The sequence below is a fragment of the Ovis canadensis genome, chromosome 25, assembly GCF_042477335.2.
Source record: "Ovis canadensis isolate MfBH-ARS-UI-01 breed Bighorn chromosome 25, ARS-UI_OviCan_v2, whole genome shotgun sequence".
NCBI lineage: Eukaryota > Metazoa > Chordata > Mammalia > Artiodactyla > Bovidae > Ovis > Ovis canadensis.
The window spans coordinates 50,742,373-50,769,909 of NC_091269.1; the positions used below are offsets into that span (position 1 = coordinate 50,742,373).

The following is a 27,537-nucleotide window of genomic DNA, read 5'->3' on the forward strand; positions in this document are numbered from 1 at the left end:
CCAAATCCCAAACAAGAATAGATGTCATGGGGCTTCTGAGAGGCACATGCCTCACTAGGCACGTCAGTCAAAAAAAGATGAATGTTCTTGTTTACAAAAGGATCTGCCCCGTTCCAGGAAAATTTCCACCACAATTTAGGACCTAACCCAATACGTGCCTATAGACCTCACTGACTGAATATTTTTCCACCTCTTCCATTTGCTGAACTTGGATGGGGTTTGGCTTCAGGTCAAAAGAGCTGTTGCAATAAAGGCCATTCCCCCTGCTCCAGAGCCTTTTCCAATGGGAAACATGACCCCTATTCAGGAAACCAAGGCCCAGCAAGTCAGAGAGACCTCAGGAGGCAGAGAGATGGCCAGGTGATCAGGTATATAGATACACTCAGGACCCAGTGATCTTAAGTGTGAGGACCCAGGCACAGATTGCTGGGGGTCTGCAGAGTGGCCTGTCTCCCTGTGCTCTGAGCTTGCACCCGCCTCGGAAGCCTGGCTGGGCTCTGAAACTCCAGCCTCCTATGCCTCTGGGTTCTCACAACCCTAGCCTGGATCTGGATTTCCAACATAGCAGCCAAATGCAAGAGAGTCTGGCCTGGCTGTTAATGTGAAATAATAACAATAATTCAACAGCTGGGGGAGAGGGGAGGGTTCTTCTATTTCTACTGTGTTCTGACAACTGCTTCTCCTTCTTCTACTGCAAGTTGGGAATGGCCAGCACCCCAGCCCTGCAAAGCCTCCACTCTCCACTTGGCACCCCTGAACCCATCAATCTCCTCCCTGTGGCCTGGGACCCCTCCAACCCTGGACGTCGGGGAGAGGCTCAGCAGCTGTGAGAACCTTCTTTCTCGAAGAAGGTTTTTCCAAAATTATATCAGGTTTCCTTCTATCCCGGCTTGTCAGCGGGGGACTCTTTTGCCTAACATGGTTGAAGAATGTCTTAGAAACTGGTGTGATTCAGTCTGGCTTCAGATGAGGTTTTCCACCCAGACAGAACACACCGAGCGTCTGGACGTGGCGGCTCGCTACCCCCGGGGCACCCACACCCTTCCCCTGTCTCCAGACCTCGGTCAGGAGGGCACACTTGACAAAGCAGCAGGTCCAGCCCAAAGATGAAGTCAGAAAGAGAGTCCACAGGAAGCTGAAGAAAAGCGTATGCAACCCACATACTTGCAAACACAGGGGCCTCCCTCCCCACAGGAGCTCTCCCCACCCCCCAATTTTCTGAATTTGCAAATCTAATTGCAGTGCACCCATTATAAACATTGGAGAACTACTGGGGTGAGTGATTCAAGAACTGAAATCTCAAAAGGCACACACGTGGTTCTCCTAGAAGACAGGGCAAAGCCTTTCAGCCTTCTCTTCCGATGGAGATGGCTTTTCCCCTTATGCCTGTTCAGATGGGCCTCCTTTCACAAACACAAACTCTAATGAGAGAGAGGCCCAAGACAATTGTTAGAAAAATCAGCTTGCAAAGATGTCTGAAACCTGCGCGTCATGTTTGCTAATGAATGATTACTGAACTCTTGCTCTTAGTTCCGTAACATTCTCACCTAAGGACCCACAGCCTCCCCTGGACCAAAAGCAGCATTCATTCTTTCCCTCCCATAGTGCTCCATCTACAATACTGAGGTGTGGCTGGATCAGGAGGATGCTGGGAGGAAGCTAACACGAGAGAGGAATCTTCTTTTAAATCTCAGGAGCTTCTTGTTAGAAGTACATAAAAACTGCAATGAGACAAGAGCCCTACAGGATGGGAGCCCCTGTCTGAGTGCTGTGACCATCACCTGAGCCACAGCACTGTGAGCCCCATGTTTCCATAACAACTGTCAGTCTGGCCCCTGGAACTCATGGAGACCAGACCTCCTTTGTGTGGGCTGCTCTGAAGAAAGGTCAGATTGTTGCCTGAATACCAAGGTTCTGTTTTTCTTCTCCTTCTGCAGCTGCTTTTCTGACGGGTAGCTGGACAGACAGAGTTGTTACTAGCATTCCTCGGCACTGATGCATCAGAGGTGAGAAGCCAGGTAAGGAGAAGGGACATGCAGAGAAGCTCCTTGGGACCCCGGCACCATTCTATTCCTTGATCTGGTTGGTTACATGGATTTTCTCATGATCATTCACTTTTTTGTTGTACTTTTGTATTTTATACACTTTTCTGTGTATTTGTTTTATTTCACAATTTTGAAAAGACATCTAAAAATAAATCAGCCAAACTGTTTTTAAGGGGCCTGTCATCATCACCCACCTTTATTAAGTATCTTATGGTACATGACAGAAGACTCAGATTGCAAGTAACCCTGTGTCACAGCCCTGAAAACAGGACCAAGAACCAAGAAAAACCTCATTAAAAGCCCTTGTATCATTTGAGGAAACATTTGCAACTGATGTGACCAATAATCAATTAATTTCCAAAACATATAAATAGCTCATACATCTCAATATCAAAAAAACAAACAAACAAATCAATCCTCAAAATGAGCAGAAGCCTAAATAGACATTTCTCCAAAGAAGACATTCAGATGGCTGACAGGCACAAGAAGAGATGCTCAACATCACTAATTATTAGAAAAATGATTAAAAAAAAAAGAGGTATCACTTCACACTGGTCAGAATGGCTATTAACAAAAAGTCTAAAATAATAAATGTTGGAGAGGGTATAGAGAAAAGGGAACCCTCTTACTGTTGGTGGAAATATAAATCAGTGCAGCCACTATAAACAACTGTATAGCGGTTTCTTGAAAAAAAAAAAAAAAACTTACAGTTGCCATATGATCTGGCAATTCCACTCCTGGGCATATATCCAGAAAAGATGAAAACTCTAACTCAAAAAAGATACATGCGCCTCAGTGTACACAGCAGTACTATTTACAACAGCCAAGACATGGAAGCAACCTAAATGTCCGTTGGCAGATGAATGGATAATGAACATGGAACATTAATCAGCCATAAAAAAGAATGAAATAACTCCATCTGCAGCAACATGAATAGAACCAGAGATTATCATACTAACTGAAGTCAGACAGAGAAAGACAAATATGATATCACTCATATGTGGATTCTAAAAATATATCTACAAATGAATGTACAAAATAGAAAAAGACTCACAGACGTAGAAGACAAACTTATGGTTATCAAAGGGGAAAGAGGAGAATAAATTAGGAGTTTGGGATTAATATATATACACATTACTATATATAAAACAAATAACAATGATCTATTGTACAGCACGGGGAACAATGTTTAATATCTCATAATAAACCATAATGGAAAAGAATCTGAAAAAGAATAGATATGCACTTGTGTATGTCTGTATAACTGAATCACTTTGCTAAACACCTGAAACTAATCCATGCATGCTCAGTCATGTCCAACTCTTTGCCACCCCATAGACTGCAGCCCATCAGGCTCTTCTGTCCATGGAATTTTCCAGGCAAGAATACTAGAGTGGGTTGCCATTCCCTTCTCCAGGGGATCTTTCTGACCCAGGGATCAAACCTGCACCTTTTGCGTCTCCTGCATTGGCAGGCAGATTCTTTACCACTGAGCCACCTAGGAAGCCCCTGAAACCAATACAGCATCGTAAATCAACCATACTTCAATAAAAAGTTATTCGTTTTGGAAAAACAAAAAAAACCAAAACACCTCACAGTTTTGAGGGGTAGGCACCACCCAGAAGAAGAATGCCAAAGCAGAAGTCAGAAACAGACACAGCCATGGGATGAATGGGCTAGGAACCCCAGAGGACTTGATAATACAACAGTCTGCTGTTGGATAAAGGGGCTGAGCCTGTAAACAAGGTGATGGGGAGGAGGTGTGTTTTATTGTTTATACTTGCCTCAGGAGGTCATGAAATGAGGTAGGCAGGACCCCCGGCCACGGAGAGAGAGAGAGAGTCTTCTCTTGCCCTGCAGATTTACTCCTGAGAGTTGCTCATGGTCTCAGCACAGCCTTGATTAAGGTGTCAAGAGTGTTAAATCAGTCAGAAGCCTAGGTCAAGTCCCATGCCAGATCAGGGGCCTCTGGACTACCTTTTCACCTTCCATAAGCTTCCACTCATCACTCATTCCAGCCACACTGCTTCCTGATCCCTTTGCTGTATACATACCTCATACTGTCACAAATACATTGCTTTGCTCCTGTTGGACTAATTACATTTCTTTCCAAATGCAGGACATTATTCAAAACTGTTTAAAGGCACCTCCACCATGAAGCCTCTCCAGATCTCTTAATAAGAATTAACACCTCTCAATGATATTCTCTCAACCCTTACTCTCTGTCCCCTCACAGTATTATTTGTTCCTCTGTTTATCAGCCCTCAATATATTCAAGCATCCATCATCCCTTCCAATTAAGAATCCTGAGGTCAGAAACCTTGCATATTAATTTTCATATCTATAGAATATATATAGGGGCACATCCCTCGTGGCTCAGAAAGTAAATAATCTGCCTACACTGTGGCTGATGCAGGTTTGACCCTTGGGTCAGGAAGATCCCCCTGGAGAAAGGAACGGCAACCCATTCCAGTAGTCTTGCCTGAGAAATCCCACAGAGCAGTCTTGCTACAGTCCATGGGATTGCAAAGAGTTGGACATGACTAAGCAACTAACACTTTCACCTTCACAGAATATATATATATTCTGTGAAATATATATTATACATTCTTTAGAATGTATTGTATAAAATACATTGATTATAAATTCTTATATCTATAGAATATAAATATATAGTCTAGACAAATACATACCTACATCTGTAAATATCAATATATAACAAGAATATGTATACTCATTAATTATTACATTTATACAGATTCTAAATAAAGATAAATATATCTCTACATCTAGCACTGAGCCTAATGGATATGTAGTAGGTGTGCAGCAAGCAATCAATGCTCATAAGTAAGTCAGGGTCTAAGAGGATGCAGGCCCATCATGTAGAAGGCCATCACAAAGCACACAGGGTTTGCATTGAATCTATAGATTGCTTTGGGTAGTATACTCATTTTCACTATACTGATTCTTCCGATCCATGAACATGGTATATTTCTCCATCTATTAGTGTCCTCTTTGATTTCTTTCACCAGTGTTTTATAGTTTTCTATATATAGCTGTTTAGTTTCTTTAGGTAGATATATTTCTAAGTATTTTATTCTTTTCATTGCAATGGTGAATGGAATTGTTTCCTTGATTTCTCTATTTTCTTATTATTAGTGTATAGGAATGCAAGGGATTTCTGTGTGTTGATCGTATATCCTGCAACTTTACTATATTCATTGATTAGCTCTAGTAATTTTCTGGTGGAGTCTTTAGGGTTTTCTATGTAGAGGATCATGTCATCTGCAAACAGTGAGAGTTTTACTTCTTCTTTTCCAATTTGGATTCCTTTTATTTCTTTTTCTGCTCTGATTGCTATGGCCAAAACTTCCAAAACTATGTTGAATAGTAGTGGTGAAAGTGAGCACCCTTGTCTTGTTCCTGACTTTAGGGGAAATGCTTTCAATTTTTCACCATTGAGGATAATGTTTGCTGTGGGCTTGTCATATATAGCTTGTATTATGTTGCAGCATGGCATGCTGTGATTCATGCGGTCGCAAAGAGTCGGACACGACTGAGCAACTGAACTGAACTGAACTGAATGTTCCTTCTATTTCTGCTTTCTGGAGAGTTTTTATCATAAATGGATGTTTAATTTTGTCAAAGGCTTTCTCTGCATCTATTGAGATAATCATATGGCTTTTATTTTCCAATTTGTTAATGTGGTGTATTACATTGATTGATTTGCAGATATTGAAGAATCCTTGCATCCCTGGGATAAAGCCCACTTGGTCATGGTGTATGATCTTTTTAATGTGCTGTTGGATTCTGATTGCTAGAATTTTGTTAAGGATTTTTGCATCTATGTTCATCAGTGATATTGGCCTGTAGTTTTCTTTTTTTGTGGCATCTTTGTCAGGTTTTGGTATTAGGGTGATGGTGGCCTCATAGAATGAGTTTGGAAGTTTACCTTCCTCTGAAATATTCTGGAAGAGTTTGAGTAGGATAGGTGTTAGCTCTTCTCTAAATTTTTGGTAGAGTCAAGCTATCAAAGGTATTTTTCACAGAGCTAAAGCAAATAATTTCACAATTTGTATGGAAATACAAAAGACCTCAAATAGCCAAAGCAATCTTGAGAAAGAAGAATGAAACTGGAAGAATCAACCTCCCTGACTTCAGGCTCTACTACAAAGCCACAGTCATCAAGACAGTATGGTACTGGCACAAAGACAGAAATATAGATCAATGGAACAAAATAGAAAGCCCAGAGATAAATCCACGCACCTACGAACACCTTATCTTTGACAAAGGAGGCAAGAATATACAATGGATTTAAGACAATCTCTTTAACAAGTGATGCTGGGAAAACTGGTCAACCACTTGTAAAAGAATGAAACTAGAACACTTTCTAACACCATACACAAAAATAAACTCAAAACGGATTAAAGATCTAAATGTAAGACCTGAAACTATAAAACTCCAAAAGGAGAACATAGGCAAAACACTCTCTGACATAAATCACAGCAGGATCCTCTATGACCCACCTCCCAGAATACTGGAAATAAAAGCAAAAATAAACAAATGGGACCTAATCAAACTTAAAAGCTTCTGCACAACAAAGGAAACTATAAGCAAGGTGAAAAGACAGCCTTCAGAATGGGAGAAAATAATAGCAAATGAAGCAACTGACAAACAACTAATGTCAAAAATACATAAGCAACTCCTGCAGCTCATTTCCAGAAAAATAAATTACCGAATCAAAAAATGGGCCAAAGAACTAAACAGACATTTCTCCAAAGAAGACATACAGATGGCTAACAAACAAATGAAAAGATGCTGAACACCACTCATTATCAGAGAAATGCAAATCAAAACCACAATGGGGTACCACTTCACACCAGTCAGAATGGCTGCAATCCAAAAGTCTAAAGCAATAAATGCTGGAGAGGGTGGGGAGAAAAGGGAACCCTCTTACACTGTTGGTGGGAATGCAAACTAGTACAGCCTCTATGGAGAACAGTGTGGAGATTCCTTAAAAAACTGAAAATAGAACTGCCTTATGACCCAGTAATCCCATTGCTGGGCATACACACTGAGGAAACCGGAACTGAAAGAGACACGTGTACCCCAATGTTCATCGCAGCACTGTTTATAATAGCCAGGACATGGAAGCAACCTAGATGCCCATCAGCAGACGAATGGATAAGAAAGCTGTGGTACATATACACAATGGAGTATTACTCAACCATTAAAAAGAATACATTTGAATCAGTTCTAATGAGGTGGATGAAACTGGAGCCGATTATACAGAGTGAAGTAAGCCAGAAAGAAAAACACCAATACAGTATACTAATGCATATATATGGAATTTAGAAAGATAGTAATGATACCCCTGTATGCGAGACAGCAAAAGAGACACAGATGTATAGAACAGTCTTTTGGACTCTGCAGGAGGGAGAGGGTGGAATGATTTGGGAGAATGGCATTGAAACACGTATAATATCATATATGAAACGAATCACCAGTCCAGGCTTGATGCATGATACTGGATGCTTGGGGCTGGTGCACTGGGACAACCCAGAGGGATGGTACGGGGAGGGAGGAGGAAGGGGGGTTCAGGATGGGGAACACGTGTACACCTGTGGTGGATTCATGTTGATGTATGGCAGAACCAATACAATATTGTAAAGTAATTAATCTCCAATTAAAATAAATAAATTTATATTTAAAAAAAAAGCACACAGGGTCCAATACAAGGGCGGTGAGTATCACAGAAAGCTTCTGCATCTCAAATCACTCATTTCCCTCTACCCACACCTTCTCTCCCCAGACTGACTGCTAGGCTTCACAATTAATAATGTATCTGCTTTTGCTCCAGTGCCCCATCTGTCCTCCACACTAAGCCAGAGAGATCTCACAAAGTTTACATCACTTCTATCATCCCTGTGCTTAAACTCTCCCATGACTCCCCACTGCTCTCAGGATCAAGTTCAGCATCCTCAGCATGACCTTCAGGGATGTTCTTGGATGTCTGGGTTTTGCCTTATATCTGATCACATATGAAACCACGCTCAGCCTCACCTTCCTTATTCTCCAGCCATACTGGGCTTTCTTCCCTTCCTTCCATGAGTGGGTCTCCTTTATGACTCATGGATTTGCATGTACCATTCCCTGAAACAACCTTCTCCACGCAGTCATATTCTAGACTTCCCACTCAGACTTAAACTCTCTCTCCAGCAAGCCTTCCCTAATGGCCCCTCCACCTCCACTGAGTGAGGACAGCTCTTTAATCATGTGGAGCTTTCACTCCTCCTCCAGAACACTCAAGGCATCCACAAATACTTGCTCACAGCCTCTTTGCTTCCATACAGCAGGAGCTGGCAAACTGTAAAGGGTCAGCTAGTGAATATTTTAGGTTCTGGATATATGGGTGCTCAAACTTGTCTGACTCTCTGCTACCCCATGGACTGTAGCCTGCCAGGCTCCTCTATCCATGAGATTTCGCAGGCAAGAATACTGGAGTGGGTTGCCATTTCCTTCTCCAGGGGGTCTTCCCAACTCAGGGATTGAACCCATGTCTCCTGCAGTTTCTGCATTGGCAACTGGATTCTTTACCACTAGCACCACCTGCGAAGCCCTATTTTAGGCTCTGCAGGTGCCTAAAATCTCTTTGGCAACTAATCAACTCTGTCATCACAGAACAAAAGTGGTCAGAAATAAAATGTAAACAAACAAGAGTGGTTGTGTTCCAATCACATTTTATTTATGGACACTTAAATTTCAATTTCATAGAATTTTCACATTTCATAAAATATCCTTTATTAAAAATTTTTTCATCTGAAAAAACCTTTCTGAGCTAGTAGGCCATTAAAAAAAAAAAAAAAACAAAAAAAACAGATGGCAGGGCAGTCTTGGCCCACAGCCTGCAGTTAGCCAGCCCCGGCACAAGTTCTCAGTTCCATGGAGAGAGAATCTATGTCTTCACTGCTCTATTCCCCCAACACAGGGCCTAGTTCTTAGAAGATGATTCATAAAAAGTTTGCTGAATGCCTTCATATGTGGACGAGAGCAGTGTTTCCCAGTGCGTACTCTACAGAATGCCAGTCCAATGGGATACTCCGTACAGAAGGACTTCTTTTATCAATGAAATTTGAAAATGCTACTGTTTCCCTTCCTGGAAATTTTCAATGTTCAGTGCATTAAGCATATCAAAAGCTCAGAGCTAGTCACAGAACTTGTTTGACTTAGACCAAAGAACTATATAATTTCTCAAAAAAAAGATTTTTTGACATAGACCATTTTTTTAGAGAATCTTTTTTTTTTTTTTTTTTTACTGTATGGCTGTGCTAGGTCTTCACTGCTGCACATGGGCTTTCTCTAGTTGAGGCAAGTGGGGGCCACTCTCTAGTTGTGGTGTGCGGGCTTCTCCTCGTGGTGGTTTCTCTCATTGCGGAGCACAGGCTCTAGGCTCGTGGGCTCAGTAGCTGCAGCTTGCTGGCTGAGTTGCTCCACAGCACATGGGATCTTCCAGGACCAGGGATCAAGCCTGTGTCTCCTGGGCAGCCAGATTCTCAACCACTGAACCACCAGGGAAGTCTTTATTGAATGAGTTACAATATCACTTCTTGTTTTATGTTTTGGTTTTTTGACCCCAAGGCATGTGGGATCTTAGCTTCCTGACCGGGGACCAAATCCACACCTCCTGCACTGCAAGGCAAAGTCTTAACCACTGGACCATTAGGGAAGCTCCAGAACTTTTTCTGCTGCTGCTGCTGCTGCTGCTGCTGCTAAGTCGCTTCAGTCGTGGCTGACTCTGTGTGACCCCATAGATGGCGAGCCACCAGGCTCCCCATCCCTGGGATTCTCCAGGCAAGAACACTGGAGTGGGTTGCCATTTCCTTCTCCAATGCATGAAAGTGAAAAGTAAAAGGGAAGTCACTCAGTCGTGTCCGACTCTTAGCGACCCCATGGACTGCAGCCTACCAGGCTCCTCCGTCCATGGGATTTTCCAGGCAAGAGTACTGGAGTGGGGTGCCATTGCCTTCTCTGATTAATATCTACTTTAACCCAAAACATCTTCCAGCATCAACAGGCAACCCCATCTGAAACCACTACAGTAAGAATAAAAGGCAAGAATGTAGAATAACCCTTGAACCACCCAACAGAGGTAGCTGAGCCCCACCCTAGAGTTTCTGGTTCAGTAAGTCTGGGGTGGGGCCTAAGAACTAACATTTCTCACAAGTTCTCAGCTGATGTAGATGCTGCTAGTCTGGAGACCCCATCTAGGGAAACACAGATCTGGAAAAAAAGGATATTCAGAGCTTAAGCCCTCTACCTGCGGTTTCCTCCTCCTTCCAGGAACCTGATTCCCAGAAGAACGCCAGCTTGTTCACTTCTTCATACTGGCAGAAGAAAGCCTGATCCATCTCTCCAGCATTCAGACAAGGTGTCTATACATAATGGGTTGCACTGCATTCCCCACCAAATAGGGTTATGTGCTAAACCCCAGTACCTGTGGCCATGACTTTATCCGGAAATAAGGTCTTTGGAGATGTAACCAAGTGAGCCCATAATTCAATATCATGTGCATCCTTATGAAAGGAGAAGAGAGTAAAACAGGGAGGAGGAGGCCCTGAGAGGAGAGAGACACAGGAAGAAGGCCACACGAGGATGGAGGCAGAGACTGGAGTGTTGCAGCAGCAAGCTAGGGAATACAAACAAGGGACGACCACCGTGGAAGCTAGAGCGAGCGAGGACAGATCCTCCTCTACAGGTTTCAGGAATACAGACCTGCAAATCCTTGATTCTGAACTTCTGGTTTCCAGAACGATGAAAAAGTTAATTTCTGTTTATTTAAGTCATCCAGTTTATAGCACTTTTTCCTCTAAATAGGGTATTTCTCACTATTACAGATACCCACCTCCCACCCCCTCAACACACACAAAACTCAGCCAAGCTCCAACCAAGCCCTAAACCTTGGTGAGGGTCCATGTGAACTTCAAGGGAATGATGGGCCTCTGCTCACTGATCCTTCTGTCATCTCTGCGTCACTGTAAGCAAGGCAGTAGTTTGAGCTGGGGTCTCTCTTTGGAAATTAGATTATCTGATTAGTAAGATGTTTTGTTGGATTCCTGCCCCAGGGCTGGTTTTGGCCAAAAGTATGTGATTGTTTTCTAGCCTAAAAAAAGAAAAAAAAGAGTCAATGAATAAATTAAGGAGACTTGGCTTTGCCCATGCTTGCTCAACTGGAAGACACTCACAAAGGGCTTCTCACTAACAAATAAAGAGTTTCTTCTCCAGATCTGAGCTAGAAATGACTTTGCTAATTGAGGGCTTCCCTGGTGGCTCAGACGGAAAAGCATCTGCCTACAATGCAGGAGACCCAGGTTTGATCCCTGGCTTGGGAAGGTCCCCTGGAGAAAGAAATGGCAACCTACTCCAGTACTCTTGCCTGGAAAATCCCAGGGACGGAGGAGCCTGGTGGGCTACAGTCCATGGGGTCCCAAAGAGTTGGACACAACTGAGCGACTTCACTTTCACTTTCAATCAACACAGAAACATCCAAGCAGCAGATATTTTCACAGTCTGAGCACCTTGGTTTTAGTCACAAATTATACCCCTCTTGGTTTTGAAAAATAAGGGGTATAACTTTTACTCTGAAAAGAGGCAGACACTGTTGTGTGCCCGATACCTTAGGACGACGCCGAGAAGGGAATGTGAACACAGCGTGTCACTGTTGATGAAGAGAAAGGGGACGCCAGGGGATAGGGACTCTGTATTCTCAAGCTCAGAGGCCACAGAATAAAAATGAGAACCAACCAAATGCCTTCCTTGCCTCTCCAGTCCACGCTAACCCAGGGCTGCCTGCTCACAGGGTCAGTGTGAACTTGGAAAGCTTCAGATATTTCACAGGTAGGTCAAAGCCATGCTTTCTGCTGCAGCAGGTCAGATTTTCAGGATGCTGTCCCCCACCCCAAGGCCCTTGAAAAATAAGAGAGGGGTCTGATTCTTTGAGATGGGCACAGTCCCTCCCCTCCGCAAACCTGGGAGTTAAGTGTTCCCTCCCTCATCCCTTCCAAGGCCAGCATTTAATTTCGAATGTTCAGTCAACCCATGAACAGAATGTTAGTCTCTGTCCGGGAGAGTGGACTTCTGGAACGTCAACATCTCAGCCTCTGACTTAAGAGCTGAGAATTAATCTAGCCAGAGGAATGGCACGCTGTCACAGAGGACAAACAGTCCCGGCTTTGCTGATGTGCCTCATCTTTCGTTTGCTTTGTTTTATAATCTAAACTTGCCGCACAAACTGCAGCACGTTATTTAACCCTTCGAAAACTCAAGTTCCTGAGCTGTAAGATAAAAATGATAAGAAATGCTTGGCAAGGGGGTTGTAATCCTTCTCATCCTCACAACTAGTACTAATATCTCCCGTTCTGCAGATCACTTGCCCATGGTCACACAGCCACTAAGCAGCCAAGCAGAGCTCAGACAGGCTGTCAGTGGGCATTTGCTCTCATCACGGGGATCTTCTGTATCTCCATAAAGGGTTAGAAATGAAGGCCAGTATTCATTTATTCACTCAACAATTTACCTTTGCAACACTTACAGAAGGAATACTCACAGGAAGTTCTTGGACAATAAAAACAGCCTCTACTTCCAGGGTGTAAGAATTAATAAGAATGTATATTAATAATATATTAACATATATTATTAATAATACATATTAATGAATAATATATGTTCTTCTTATGTGTTTATATATTTTATATTATGCTCAGGCGCTCAGTTATGTCAGACTCTTTGAGACTCCATGGACTGCAGGCTCCTCTGTCCATGGAATTTTCCATGTAAGAATACTGGAGTGGGACGCCATAAACATATATTTATATTTATTTAGACTCTATATTCTACAGTTTTAGATCTATGTCTAGCACTGTGTCTAGTGAATATGCAGTAGGTGTGCAACAAGCAATCAAAGCTCACTAATAAGTCAGGGATCAAAAGGATGTGGGCCCGGCACCCTGGTGGGGCAGGCGGGCTGCCCTCCAGCTTTGCCCAGGTGGCAGGACTTCCGCTGAGACCAAAACTGAGATCCTGGGTTCCCTGGAGCTGAGCCAGATAACTAAGCACCCTAATGATTCCAGCCCTTCTCGGGGACCTTCCTCCAAAGGCAGGAGAGCCTTTGAAAATGCACGGGTTTCTGCTGGGCCACGCTTCCTGTTTGGAAGTCTCTTCAGTTCAGCACTTCAAAGAGGAGCTGCATCTGTCATGGGCTCCCAGCCAAGGCGGGGCCTCACATCTCAGACTGAGAGAGGATGAGCCAGGTGTGGGGTACAGCAGGCTGCTGATAACTCTCAGACCCCAGCACAGCCCCCGGCAAGGCTGTCTGGGGGATCCAGCAGCTGTGAGAGCCATCAGGAAGTCAGGTCTCCCCGTGGCTGTGTGAATTACCCCTCAGGGAGGGCTGGGGCACTCCACAGAGCCAGTGTGCTTCAAAACCCTCCTTCTGCCCAGTGGAGAGAACAGTACCCTTTTCTCTGGGCCAGGAAAGGACCAAACCAGCCACATCTTCAAAGAAAGTAGAGGCAGGCGGCAGGCCATGGACAGGATGCACCCTCTGGTTCAAAAGCACAGGTCTCAGAACCAGACCCACCAGGGGCTGGGGCCTGGCTTGGTCCCTCTTTAAGCACGCCACATCACCATCTGAGAAATGGACATAAGAAGCCCTACTTCCCTGGACAGAAGGACATACATGGGAGACTCTGCACAGTGTCTAGAATATTTTTATGATGAGAAAACAGTAGTCATGGATGATCACGTTGGGAAGATGACGGAGTTGGTGATGGAGAGGGAAGCCTGGCGCGCTGCAGTCCATGGGGTCGCAAAGAGTCAGACACGGCTGAGCAACTGAACTGAATGATGGGAAGAAGAATATTAGGAAAATAATCATCCAGGCCTGCTCTAAGTCTTGCCTTGATAAAGCTTCCTGTTAGGCTCTCAGATAAAGCTCATATGCTCACCTTTATGTAATGAGTGTCAGCTACTCAGTCATATCCAACTCTTTGCAACCCCATGGACTGTAGCCCACCAGATTCCTCTGTCTGTGGGATTGTCCAGGCAAGAATACTGGAGTGGGTTGCCATTCCCTTCTCCAGGGGATCTTCCCAAGCCAGGGATCAAACCTGAGTCTCCCACATTGCAGGCAGATTCTTTACCATCTGAGCCACCAGATACAACAAACACACACATACATATACATATATATATATATGGTGGCCTTGGGCCAGGCATTGTTCTGAGCATTCTGTAGATACTAACTCAATCCTCATAATAACTTCACACAGTGTGTATCGTTCTTATGCCCATTTTACAGATGAGAAAATTGAGGCACAGAGAGATTAGGTGACCTACCCAAAGCGGTGAACTATAAGAGATAGATTTGAGCTAGGATTTACATCTAGGCCGGCTGCCCTGGAGTTCATGCTTTTAGCCAGAGCTACATTGCACTGCTCCGTCATTATTCTTGTAGACACTGCCTATGACATGCCCTCACTTTGCTGGATAGAGCTGTTCTCTTGGACTGGAAAGGAAGAACTCAAGGTCAGCAGGGACCTCGTCTCTAACATCATGAAGCCCCCAAAACACCAACAAAGCCCAGTTCAGAGTAGGCTTTCAGCCAACCCTTGCTGACTGACCTGCCAAGACCTGCTGTGTCCTTTTTCCCCTTCAACCCACGCACCAAGCAAAGATTCAAAGAGCACACACAGCGTGCCTGTCTCTGTAGCTGGAGGCCTGCCCAACTCCCCTCCTGGGTGGTGCTTTCAAATTTGTAACCTTCACCCGCAGTAAGAAATTTATTTTCCGTTGTGACTCACACACATCTAGTATATAAGTAACTGCAACAAAGGGCTCATGAAACAACATCTAACCTTATTACACGGGATGTACTTTCATATCCTTTTCTTTTTTTTTTTTGCATTGGTTGTGACCCACTAAATTGATTTTACGATCCACTTATGGGTTGTAGCCACGACCTGAAAAATTCCTCTTAGGTTATTTTGGTTCTAACAGGTGAACATGTAATTTCTGAGCACACAACAATCCCTCCTGAAGCTGGAAAGCCCTGTCTACTGCGTGTGAGCAGCATGGTGCTGTCACACTCTGGGTGGTCACTCTGATCCTCCCCAGAGCCCTGAGCCTGGCTGGAGCACTGAGGTTGTGGAGACTGGGTACGAGCTAAGGACCTGAATTCAAATCAGCACTCATGGGAGGCACAGAATTAAGAGTATGGCTTCAGAGTGTGCTGGAAAAATGAGTTGAGGTCTGGTTACAACTTGGGTGGTTCTTAACCTCCCATAAGCATCAGTTGCCTCACCTGGAAATGGAGATTGTTCACTGCAGAGGGTGGCTGAAAGGGTAGCTGGGAGAGTGGATAGAGGATGGCTGGGTGGAGGGTTGGCAGTGGGCTGGGTGGGTGGATGACAGGGTGGGTGACTGAGTGGGTGAATAGGTGGGAAGCTGGGAGGGTTAGCTGAGATCCAGAAAGCACTCAGCAAAGAGCCAGCACCTGTAACACCGAACGGGTGCTGACTGTGGTGGTGGGAGATCATTGCTGCCCCCCCGACACCTGACCCAAAACCTTACAGCACCTTCTGTCCCCCTCTCTGTGTCTTGTAGTTGCAGACTCTGCAACCTTCAGAAGAAATAGCAGCACTTCCCTAGAACATGGTTAACACTCAATAAAAGTCTGAACCAATTAAGTAAGAGGCTGGGACTTATTCATCCAATAAGTCACTCATCACTGAGTGTTTTTTTGAAAAAGGTGTTTCCTACAACCCACTCCAGGGCCAGTGGCCAGTAAAATTTGTTGCATTAATTTCACTCATTTGATCTCATTTGACATCTCTGGACACAGGACAATGCACCCCCCGACCTAGGATGGAAAAGAGAGGGGACAGCTTCCACCATGGCTTCCTCAAGACGCTGTAAGTTACCACTGGTGACAGAGCTGGCCTTGCTAAGCCTGCTGATCCTTGCCTACACAGCCTTCCCAGGGAGAAACAAGTGTCTTGGTAAATGGCTTATGCCCATGAAGATAACAAGGCTCCCTGTGATGAGAAGAAGCACAGGATTGATGGGGTAGGAGGCAGGCAGGAAGTGTATATCCACCTTGAGTTGTACTGTTCATGTGGCCCAGTGGTGGCAGGGACTCCTTAGAGGATGTGTACCTCTGAAGCCCAGAAAAGGAAGAGATGCTGCCAACAGTCTACCTTGAGCCACAACAGGCTGATCTCCCTGAAGCTGTAAAGGGGAGCATTCACTTCTGTGAAAGGCTAATTGGTCACGACAGCGCCACGCTTCAGACATAATTGCAATGGTCCCATTTGGGTCTCTGTGGGTCAGCTGTGATGGAATTTCCATTACGTATTATGTTTTGGTTACTAGAGGACAATGTGTGTTTGGAGAAGGGGGTGTGGTCAAGAGGAAGCACAAAAAGCCAGAATATCTTGGGTATCTGTAAAACCCACCTCTGATTTTAAAACTTCATAAAGATGATGAATCTCTGTGAGCTGAAGAATCTTCTTGGAATCTCAGCACTGTCTGTGGGAACGGCTCCTGGCAGGCAGTGTGGGCTTTGAAATCCAAGTCTCTCCGGCAACAGAGCAGAGTGAGCTCCCCCAACTTGGCCACTGAGAGTGGAAATAAGATCCAGGAAAGGGAGACTTTGTGTTCTGCTCACCTGGCCACCAGCCCTCGTGCTCCCAGAGATGCAGACCGTGGTTATGGATATACGGGTACATGGCTTGTGAGCCAGGAATGTTCAAGTATCAACAAGGATAAAGCAGAATGACCTCATCTCTCCTGCCTTCCAGAGAGCAATGACGTGAAAGAGCCAGACATCCCCCTGGGTAAACAGGTGCACCAAGTTACGGAGTGTCATCAAAAGGCCCACTCCCCCAAACGTTAGAGCTGGGAGGGGGAAGGATACTTTAGGGACCATCTCATCCAAGATTTCTCAACCTCGGCACTAATGACATTTTGGCAAGATAAATGTGATGTGGGCATCTGTCCTGTATGTCTTAGAATGTTTAACAGCATCTCTGGCCTCCATCTACTGGAAGCTAGTAGCACTCTTCCGCCCTCCCCAGGTCGTGACAACTAAAATGTCTCCAAACATTGCCAAAAGTCCCCTAGGGGACAAAAATCATCAGGGATTGAGGACCACTTATCTAGACTAGTGGTTCCCGAAGTAGATGCGAAGGAACATTAGTTAGTAGGCTCCTCTCCAACCCAAGTATTCCATGATCAACTAAGTTTGTGAATCACTGCCCACTGAACCCCCCTGCAGTGATTTACTGTATTATTGGATTGGCCAAAAGATGCATTCAGTCTTTTCCATAACATCTTATGGAAAACAAACTCTTTTTGGCCAACCTCTTAGTATTATTATATTAGGGACCCTGAAAAGTGCCATAGTAAGTAGAAACCTGTTTAATAACTGTAACAGTTTTGTGCTCTTTCTCAAATAAGATGCTTTTATTATCCGTTTACATCTTTCAAAGCTAAAGAATATCTTGTGAGATTTTTATATGTACATGTGTATGCAGGCACAATACACCAGGCAACCTTTCTCCCGTTGACCAGAGGAAGGAAAACCATAAGCCAGTCTTGTTCCTAAGTCCCATTAACAGACGCGGGGCAGAGCTACGCCTAGAAGCCTGGAGCCCTGAATCCCAGTCCACCTCCTTCTGCACAAACGGTTTGGGTGCTAGCCACAGCAAAAGTCCATCTTCTCACAACCATGCCACAATATGGTTCTACCAACACCACTGAGAACGTCCACCTGGAGAGCTAAAGCTAGTGAATATCAGCGCAATACTCCCCAGAAGAACAAACCAAGCAGGCACTTTCTGCAGGTGAAGTCGAGGAGGACCTCACAAAGGTAACAGCCACAACCATGGAGGATACAGGCAGGAGCCAGCTGCTCAACATCACGTCCACACATGCCTCCCCAGCCCATCCAGTGCAATCCCCACCAGAGACGCTTAACTCATCTCTATCTTAATACAGTGCACCTTCATATCGGGGCCGCCACAGAGTGGGCTTTGATAAAGTTTGGAGTGTGCTAACCCACAAAGGTCAAGGGCTGAACCACTGAAGTGCCTTGATTACAGTTCACAGGTCACCACTCCTCTCTGCCCTCTTCACACTTTTCTTGCATCACGTTTCATCTTGGCCTTCTGGGCTGCAGAGAGAACGACTCCTTTTAGAGGCAGCAGCTTTCCCCTCCTCTGAATCATCCGCTGTCCCTCTCTGCACTTGCACCAATTCTAAGAGATACGATCAATTTCTAACTCATATCAGTTGACCCGGCATCCCTCCTGGAGGCAGTGTATCAAGGCACGTTTGCCAAGCAGATGTAACAACTGATCATTCACCCTCCTGGTGGTCTCGGCTGCCCAGACTGAGCACTGGAGGGACCACAGATTGGCTCTCATTCTTGGACTGCAAAACAATCAAAATAATGTTAAAAGGGAAACTATTGATGGCATGACATTCTACGATTTTGCATGAAGATTGAAATATAATTGCACCTCGAGACCTCTGGGGTCCCAGCGTTACTCTTTCAGTCCTAGGGAGCAGAAGAGGATCTCAGGGATTGCTCCTAGCCCTTTGTGACTTTCCAAGCAGAGGGGGTATAAGCACAGGGAGTGGGGAGGGTTCTAAGCTGGAAGGAAGGCCTGGGACCCCTCTGCTGATTTACCCCGGCTCCAGCCAGTCTGAAGCCTACAGCAGTAACTGCAGGCCACTGAGCAGATGCTGAGGGCTCAGCCCCAGGGCAGCTGCAGCCAACGGGTGTCTCAGCAGCTGCAACATGAATACAGCAGCAACTGCAGACTGCCTGCAGCTTCCCCCCAAAGTCTGTGCTGTGGAAACAGACAATCAGTGACTAGGGGGCCGGGACCTCGGATCAAAAAAGCACACAGCCAGCCCCTCCCACGTGCAGGATTCCAGACTCAGAGCCTCATCTTCACTCTTGCTTTCTCTTTCCTTTTCCCTGGTCAAGTTACTAGGGTGAGGTCATGCTTACCAAGAAGCCAAAGGGACATTGCCTCCTTCGGGCTTATTTACCACTTCTCACAAAACTCACAGAATCACCTCCTGTTCTTTCACTTCATGAGCCTATTTTTATTGCCACTGTGCTAGGTGCTGGGCCTATGGTGGTGAACAAGACAAAGATGACCTGCTCACTGGTTAATCCTATTGTATTATGATACCTGCAGGAAATTCATCCAAAACAAGTGGTTGTCCTGATTTAACTTCCTCATTTCACACCAGTGTAACTCAAGCCCAGTCATCCAGGGTCAGATTCAAAAAACTTTAAAATGGGAAGAGACTTTGGAGATTACTTTCGGTGTCCCGTGCCACACCAAGGAGCAGTGGTGACATCTGGAAATAAAGAGACTTATTTGTCTGTCCCCAATCCCTTTGGAGCTTCCCAGGTGGCACTAGCAGTAAAGAACCCTGGCTGATACAGGAGTCGTAAGAGATGCAGGTTTGACCCAGGGGTCAGGAAGATCCCCTGAGGAGGACATGAAAACCCACTCCAGTATTCTTGCCTGGAGACTCCCATGGACAGAGAAGCCTGGCGGGCTACAGTCCATGGGGTTGCAAGGAGTTGGACGTGACTGAAGAGACTTGGCACACATGCATGTAATCCCTTTGAAAGGCCCGTGAGAAAACGGAGCCCCGCACACTTGAAAGGCCCCATATACTGTCCATGGGGAGGCAGTGGTCCTGCCAGGCCCAGGAGGTAGGGAACCCAAAGTTTCTGACAAATCATCAGCAACTGTGCCACCATGTCACAGTGACATCAAGCCTGAGTGGTACCCAGTGTTTTAGCTGTCCCAAGCCTGGAGCCCAGGCCACAGAGATAATTGCCATGCAGTCAGGGCCATAGCCAGCCAGCCAATGCCTCCCTTTTGGGAAGATCCACTAAATGTTTTATAGCACCAACATGCCACTGCCTCCAAGGGACCCATCCCTCATCCAACTCAGGACTTGTGTGCCCACATCATCAGCTAGCACAAGCTTCTTCCTGCTTCCCAACCATACAAACACAGCACGTGCCTCGCTGAAGTAACACACAAAGGCAAGCCTGAGAGCTGTGTGGACCCCTGAGGAGGGTGGGGGACTAGCATAGCCTCTGATATCTGTAGTAACGCCTAACTCTTAAACTTCTGGACAACTTTCCCCATGGCAGAAGTGACTGCTAGGAAATCAGCTGCACCAGGATCAGCACAAGTCCATCACTATCTGCGTTAAATAGTTGAATAATAATGTGTTGAGGTCCCTGTGAGGAGCGTGGGGTGACAAGGATGCAAAAGATGGTGCCTGGCTTCCCCTGCTCTCCATAACTAGAGAGAAGTCTGAGCAGCAACATAGACCCAGCACAGACAAAAATAAATAGAAATTATTATTATTATTTTTTAAAAAAAGACAGTGCCTTCACCTTCAAGGAACTATCTGGCTGGTGGAAGTTACCCCAATGTGACCTATCAATGGTGAGGTCAAAAATGGAGTCGAGGTCAGCAGCTCGGGGAGCTAATCCAGGAGAGGGATTCAGCCAGTGCCTCCTAAGCCACTCACACCTGCCCACCACACACTCTGCCCCACTTACATGCTACCTGCAACATTCACTTCTTAAGCTTCTTCTTTAAGCAGATTCATGTTTTTAATTAAATATATCTCAATAAAACCTTAGAACACTGCTATATGTGAAAAACGGGTATAACTCGTGGAAAAATAGAAGATAACTTTCAAAATAATCACAATGCGAAACAAAACCAGGTCACAAAATTCCAGCCGGATGCCATTGCTGACAGAGGCTCTCAGCCAAGGCTGGCCATGACTTTGTTCAAAGGGAACAAGGCAGAGTGTTGAGAAGTTTTCAAAACACCAAAATGATAAACTTCCCTGGTGGTCAGGTGGCTAAGACTCCGAGTTCCCAATGCAGGGGGCCCCAGGTTTGATCCCTGGTCAGGGAACTAGCACCACATGCTGCGAATAAGAGTTCGCATGCCACAACTAAAGACCCCACCTGCTGGCATGGAGATCAAGGATCCTGTGTGCCACAACTAAGACCCGGCACAGCTAAATAAAGAAATGCATATTAAAAGCAAACACCAAACTGAGATACTCGAGGTGCAATAATCAGGACTGGAAGAAAAGTGAAAAAGGACTCTCTTCTGCCTGGTGATTCAAGGTCTCATCTACGTATCACTGGAAGGTGCCAAAAGCACCCATTGTGTGCTTCCTGTACTTGGAGAAACCCTGAAGCCTGAATTGTTTCCATCAACACCTAGAATTAGTAATACAGTAAGTTTATGGCTTAACATCAAAGTCAGGCACGAGGATGTCAGACAATGCTCAAGCAACACGGGGCTGCTGGTTGAATTAGGTTTCCAAATGTTCTGTCCTCCCTCCAATGTTAAATATATCCCATGGGTTGCAAATCAGGACAAAAAAGACCAGAGTTGGGAGAGAAAGAGCCCAGCTCACCCAGCTGGCAGCAACAGAGTGAAGAATCATCAGTCTTCAGTTGTTTGGGACCCAGAATCTGGAAGGAAGAGAGGGCTTTTCAAATGGTTTTGTTCTCAGTTTTAGACCATGAGTGGAATTCCATCAGAGGACCCCCAAGAAGTGGAGGCAGTGAGTCAGTCTTGGCAGGTGCAGAGCATGTCTGAACCGGGAAAGGAAGGCAGATCTGGATCCCCTAGGGGAGACTAGCACCATGACCCAGTCCAAAGTCCATTCCTAAGGAAATTAGGAAGACCCCAGCAAAGCTGGCCTTCACAAGCTACATACCCAACTGGAGAAGAGTTCCCAGAATTCCGGGTAGAACTGGGCAAAGAAAACTCAACAGGGTAAGCCAAAGGCTTACCAAAGTTAAAAGCTAAATCAGAGTTGACTGTTTACAAGAAGATTCTTCCCTCTTGAAAAGCAATCCTTTGTAGGCTGAGCTTCCCTGGAACACTTAAGTGTTTGTTAACAGATTATTAACTCCTTGGCAGGTTCTCAAGCTCTAAAGAAAACTTGTAGGGAAAAGAAGAGGAAAGGATGTGGAGTCTCTGCTCTGTTTGCCAGGCTTTTTGCTTGTGCTTCATATCCCACGCATGCGTACTAAGTTGCTTCAGTCATGTCCAATTCTTTGAGACCCCATGGACTACAGCCCACCAGGCTCCTCTGTCCATAAGATTCTCCAGGCAAGAATACTGGAGTGGGTTGCCATGCCCTCCTCCAGGGGATCTTACCAACCTAAGGACTGAACCTGAATCTCCTGTGACTCCTGTACTACAGGCGGATTCTTTACCACCAAGCCACCAGGGAAGCCCTTACATACTGTATGTCCTTAAATTAACCCTCCCAGCAGGGTTAGGAATGATCAGCTCCATTTTATAGAAAAGAAAACTGAGCACAGAGAAGTAAAGTAACTCCCACAAAGTCACACAGCTACTACAGCACAAAAAGCAATGGCTGTTTCTAGCAGCACGTAGCATGGCCTTCCCAGGGAAATACAATTTGCATAATATTTGCATTTTATGATGACTGTGTACTAAAATATGTCTTCTGGCATATAATTCAATGACTGTTTCAAAAGTACACACATACATTCTAAGAAAGCCATACACAGTAAAGATGACTGTTTGGAATGTATAACTTATTATGAGTCAGAAGTATCAAAAGAAAATTATCTGATTATACCAGGCTAGAAAGGGAGAGGGTTCCTGGTGCCTAAAACTCTATCATTCCAGTCATATCCAATACACACACACACACACACACACACGATCCCTCAGCTGAAATGTTCCGCTTGAGGAGATGGAAAAGCAAGGGCTAGACGGATGTTTCCAGCTCATCCTTGATGCTGAGCTTTTCCTCTACCTCCAAGGATCTGGAACTTATCTGGCAAGTCAGGGGGCAGAATAGAGAGCTCCATTACCAAGGGTGGGTCTGGGATGCTTTCTGAGCAGGATCAGGCAACTGTATCCTCCTGCAGGAGATAAACTCTGAATGTAGGATGGAAGCATTGTGTTATAAACTCTGAATGTAGGATGGAAGCATTGTGTTATAAACTCTGAATGTAGGATGGAAGCATTGTGCTACTCAGCGGTTATCAGCTGGGGAAGGATAGAAGGAAAGGGAAAGAAAAAGACAGAGAGGGGAGGGAAGGGGAGGGAAGGAGGGTGGAAGGCAGGAAGTCAACCTAAAACACATTGTCAGTGGCACAGGGTAAAAGAAGAAGAGCTTTTCAGTGACTGAAGACATTTTTTAAAATGAAAGATAGGGAAAGCTGCTACACTAAGCTGGTGGGATTTGGGTTGGTTTTTAAAATGTCAAGTTCCTATTAAATAGGTTTTTCAACAGGTAAAATTTTGGAGTGAAAAGGTATAGGAACATTTGTGGATAGAAAATTCAGAGCAATTCACCAAGGGCAACTTGGTTTGTGGTAATGTCATACAACAGGCATATACACACTTCCTAATGCAGCTGTTTAGGCCTCCGAGAGCTCAAGCCAAGGCTCCCTGAAGTAGACATGGGATTCCATAGAGACTGAAGCGGGCTTCTGGTGGCAGGGCCTAGAAACCCACAGAGGGAGGGGTTATAAGACACAGAGCTAAGAGACCTACGCTGAGAGCCAGGACCATGCTCTGTGGACAAAACAGATGACCCTGGGCAAGTCCCTTAATGTGGCTGGCCACCGGCCACTTCCTAAAAGCAAGAGGCTACAGGGACCAGCGGTGACAAACTCAAACGCTTTAGCAAGTTAGGCTGGGGACACAGGACGGAAAGGGTCAGCAGGGCCTATGGTGATCTAGAAAGCGCCTGCCCGGGCCAAGGAGTCAGCAGATCCAGATCACTGTCAGGTCGGATGCAGCCAGATCAGATGCCGGAGATCCATACCTTCGTGTTGATACCCTTAATCTTTCTGTTAGCATTTATCTAATTTTTTCTTTTTCAATTAGACACCATGAACGTGGCACAAGCCCTGGAAGCGTTCTCTGGATTAGATGTTCAAAACGCCCTAGAAGCGTCGTGTGTCAAGTCGGGTGGGTATGCGTCCCCTGCTTTATCACTGCACAGTGCAGGCAGCGTGGGCTCTCGCGGCTCTTCCGACACGCCACTTCTGTTAGAGCAACTGACAAGAGAAAAAGGCAACAGAACACTCCCAGGTGGCTCTGTCTGAGGTCCCTTGACCCCAGGGAAAGGTGACAAAATGCCTGGCTGGACCACTGACTCTACCTCCTGACTCAGGCTGTAACTGGGCGTCTGAGCATCCTGCCTGGAAGGGCCCTTCCCATCCTGCAGTTTGAATCTGTGGACCAGCTCAGAGCTTCTCTAATAAACATCAGCATCCTGCTTTTCTAACAAGCTCCTGGGTGATGAAGCTGTTGGTGGTCCTTGGGACCACACTTTGAGGAGCAAGGCAGCACTTGCATAACCTTCTTTATCTCCTGCCCCTTTTCTCTCTTCCTGAGGCCCACAGGCAAGTCTCCTCTGACTGCCAAATTCCTTTCCCTCTCAAGCCATTACCCCGGTTCTCTCCCCAGGTTCTAATAAGCCTTCTGCAAACTAGGTCTAGACTTACCTCCTTGACTTCTCTACCACCTTCCTCTCTACTGAAACCCCTGCTCTGGCTTCTCCTCCCGTCCTACCATGTTCCTAGAATTATTCCTTCAGGTCACTAATAACCTTCTAATTGCCTAATTCAATATCCTCTTCTGAGAGCCCATCCAAATGAAGCTCTCTAATTGATAGTAACAATGATATTTATCAGTTGGATATTAAGTGCATCAGTGACTGTCCCAAGTCTTTGCCTAAGAAGTACTTCAAATGCATTATCTTACCCCCTAAAATATGTTCTATGATTAGCCTCATTTTTACAAATGAGGAAACAGGCTCAGAGAGCTTAAGTAACTTGTCCAAGGTCACAGAACTAGAAAGGAGCAGAGAGGGGACTTGCTACTTGGGCAGTCAGCTACAAAGTCCTCGCTCTCCCCCCGCAATATGTTACTACGAAAAATTTCAAACACGTAACAAGGTTGAAAGAATTTTACAGAGAACACCTGAATACTCACCACCTAGATTCTACCATATACATAGTATTAGTCGCTCAGTCGTGTCCGACTCTTTGCAACCCCATGGACGGCAGCCCACTAGGCTCCTCTGTCCGTGGGGATTCTTCAGGCAAGAATACTGAGTGGGTAGCCATTCCTTTCTCCAGCGAACCTTCCCAACCCAGGGATCGAACTCACATCTCCTGTGTGGCAGGCAGATTCTTTATCACTAGCACCACACATGGGTTTACCATGAACATCATTATATTTCACTGTATGTATTGCTTTATCACAAATCTGTCTGAAAGTTGTCGTCTTTGGCTCTATTTGAAAAGCAGCCTACAAAACACTTTTAAGGCTTAGCTCAGATGTTACAATTTCTGACCCTGCCCCCTCCCCCCCACCAACTGCAAGCGTCTCCTGGGTTTGGGATGGGGCAGCAGGAAAGGGGTGTTGATCCTGGAGGACCTATATAGCTCCCTAACCCTAACCCTGACCACATGTCCCAGCCAGCCTCTGATCCCTCTCCTGGCACAAAGCAGGGAGGGAAGGTGTTTGAGAATAGTTCACCACCTTGAAATGCCTCCCCAGGCCCTGAAGGGTCTTTCAGAAAGTGGCCAGGGGAACATGAGGACAGGCAGTGTACAGGACAGGGAGCCATGCCTCCCTTTGGAGGCCTTTGACCTGTTCAAGTGGGATGAATGGTACGTGTTGGCTCTGATGCTTTTGTGTTTCCCAGGTGCAGGAGGCCTCAGGCTCCATCACTAGACCCAGGAGTATGATGGGACGCATCCCAGGGTCTCTTTGCACACCTCGAGGGGAGGCCATTCCCATAGCACATGCTGTGAACAATCGATGTGAATGATCCCCCTGGAGTCCTGTAGGCTGGTGGCGCCTTTGCCAACCCCAGCCCATCTGCTCCAGGGAAAAGGTGTTCAAGCATAAAATAACAGCTTTCTCTCAGTGCCTCTTGCAAAGTAAAGCCCCCTCAAGGGGGCAGCATATGAAAAGAAAGGTCTCCCCTTGAAGCGCTGGAATCTCAGCCCTGCCACCTCAGGCTCTCCATCGCTTCCTACCGTGTGACCTTAAGAAACCCCCCTACCCTCTCTGGGCCAGGGCTTTCTCATCTGTACAAATAAGAGGACACCAAGTAAAACAAATAAGCAAATCTGGCCCATCTATTCTGTCCATAGCAGTGGGCTGGGGCTGGGTGGAAGGGAAATGGGCATACGAAAGATCTCAGCAGACACTACCATGCCCTGTTCTAAGCCCTTCTTTGCCTGTATTAACTCACTGGATTCTTCCAAACTCTATGAAGTGGGTGCAATTTTTATCCACATTTTATAGGTGGGGAAACTGAGGCACAGAGAGATGAAAACTTTCCTAAGGTCATATGGTCAGGAAGAGGCAGAGCAAGGATGAAACACAGGAGGCTGTGAATCTGCATGGATGAGACCACCACACCCAGCTGCCTGCTGGAGAAGTCTATGACCCTCTCTGTACCTTCCAACAAGCTTCAGTTCAGTTGAGGTGGCAGGACAGATACGAAGATTTAAATGCTGATGAAATATTTAAATAACACTTTGAGATAATAGTGGGGAAGACACTGCCAGGCATAACAAGATTAATTGCCAAATGAAAGTGTTCAGACAGAATTGCTCTAAAGGTCCAGAAAAAGAAGAAAAATGTGAGATCATGCCGAGATTGGAGGAATCCCAGGAGACTGGAGGTGAACTGGATTTTGCACAATGAGAAGGATGAGAACGGGCAAAGAGGAAATGAGAGGGGATTCCAGCAGAAGTCAAAATTCAAGAGGTAGCCCGCCCCCCCACACCCAGTTCTAGAGAAGCAGAGAGCCCCAGATGACTGAAGGTGGCTTAGGAGAAGAGGGTACGATGCCGCTGGAAAGGTGAGCTGAGGCCAGGCCTTGGATGCCAGGCTGAGTCTGAACTTGACTGTAGGTAACAGGGAGCTGTGAAGGGTAGGAGCTGCGGAGTGAGGATAGAGAGGGATCTTTACCAGAACGCCTTCAGGTGATACACTGCGTACGCTGGGGGTACTCAAGGGGGAACTCAGTGAATCACAGACATTGGCCAAGGAACTCTGGGGTCTTGAAAAAGCAAAGCAAGACCCAGCTAGGGAGGGGGACACCTGAAGCTTTCTGCTAGGCTTTCTTTCCAGGGCTGTTAAGAGCTGAGCACACTGTTCAAACAGGGAAACAAGCAACTACGATCCAAATAGCCCCCCAGGGTCACGCCCGGTGACAAAATTTTTTCTAAATGCTATTTTTAATCCTTCTGTTGACCAAAAACACACTGGGAAGAAATGAAGCATGAACATCAACAAGAGGCTTTCCAAACTCTCCTCTCTCCTATTAGCCACGTGGCGGC

The 27,537-nt window shown here is 45.7% G+C and overlaps 1 protein-coding gene and 1 non-coding gene across 9 annotated transcripts in view; one reads left to right on the forward strand and one right to left on the reverse strand.

Annotated features, from left to right (window-relative positions):
• KCNMA1 (potassium calcium-activated channel subfamily M alpha 1) overlaps positions 1-27,537 on the reverse strand; it is a 764,306-nt gene that overhangs the window by 550,110 nt on the left and 186,659 nt on the right. The gene's annotated exons all lie outside the window — the stretch shown is intronic.
• On the forward strand, positions 11,363-11,434 carry TRNAC-ACA (transfer RNA cysteine (anticodon ACA)). Its single transcript has one exon. It is a non-coding gene; the product is annotated as a tRNA-Cys (tRNA).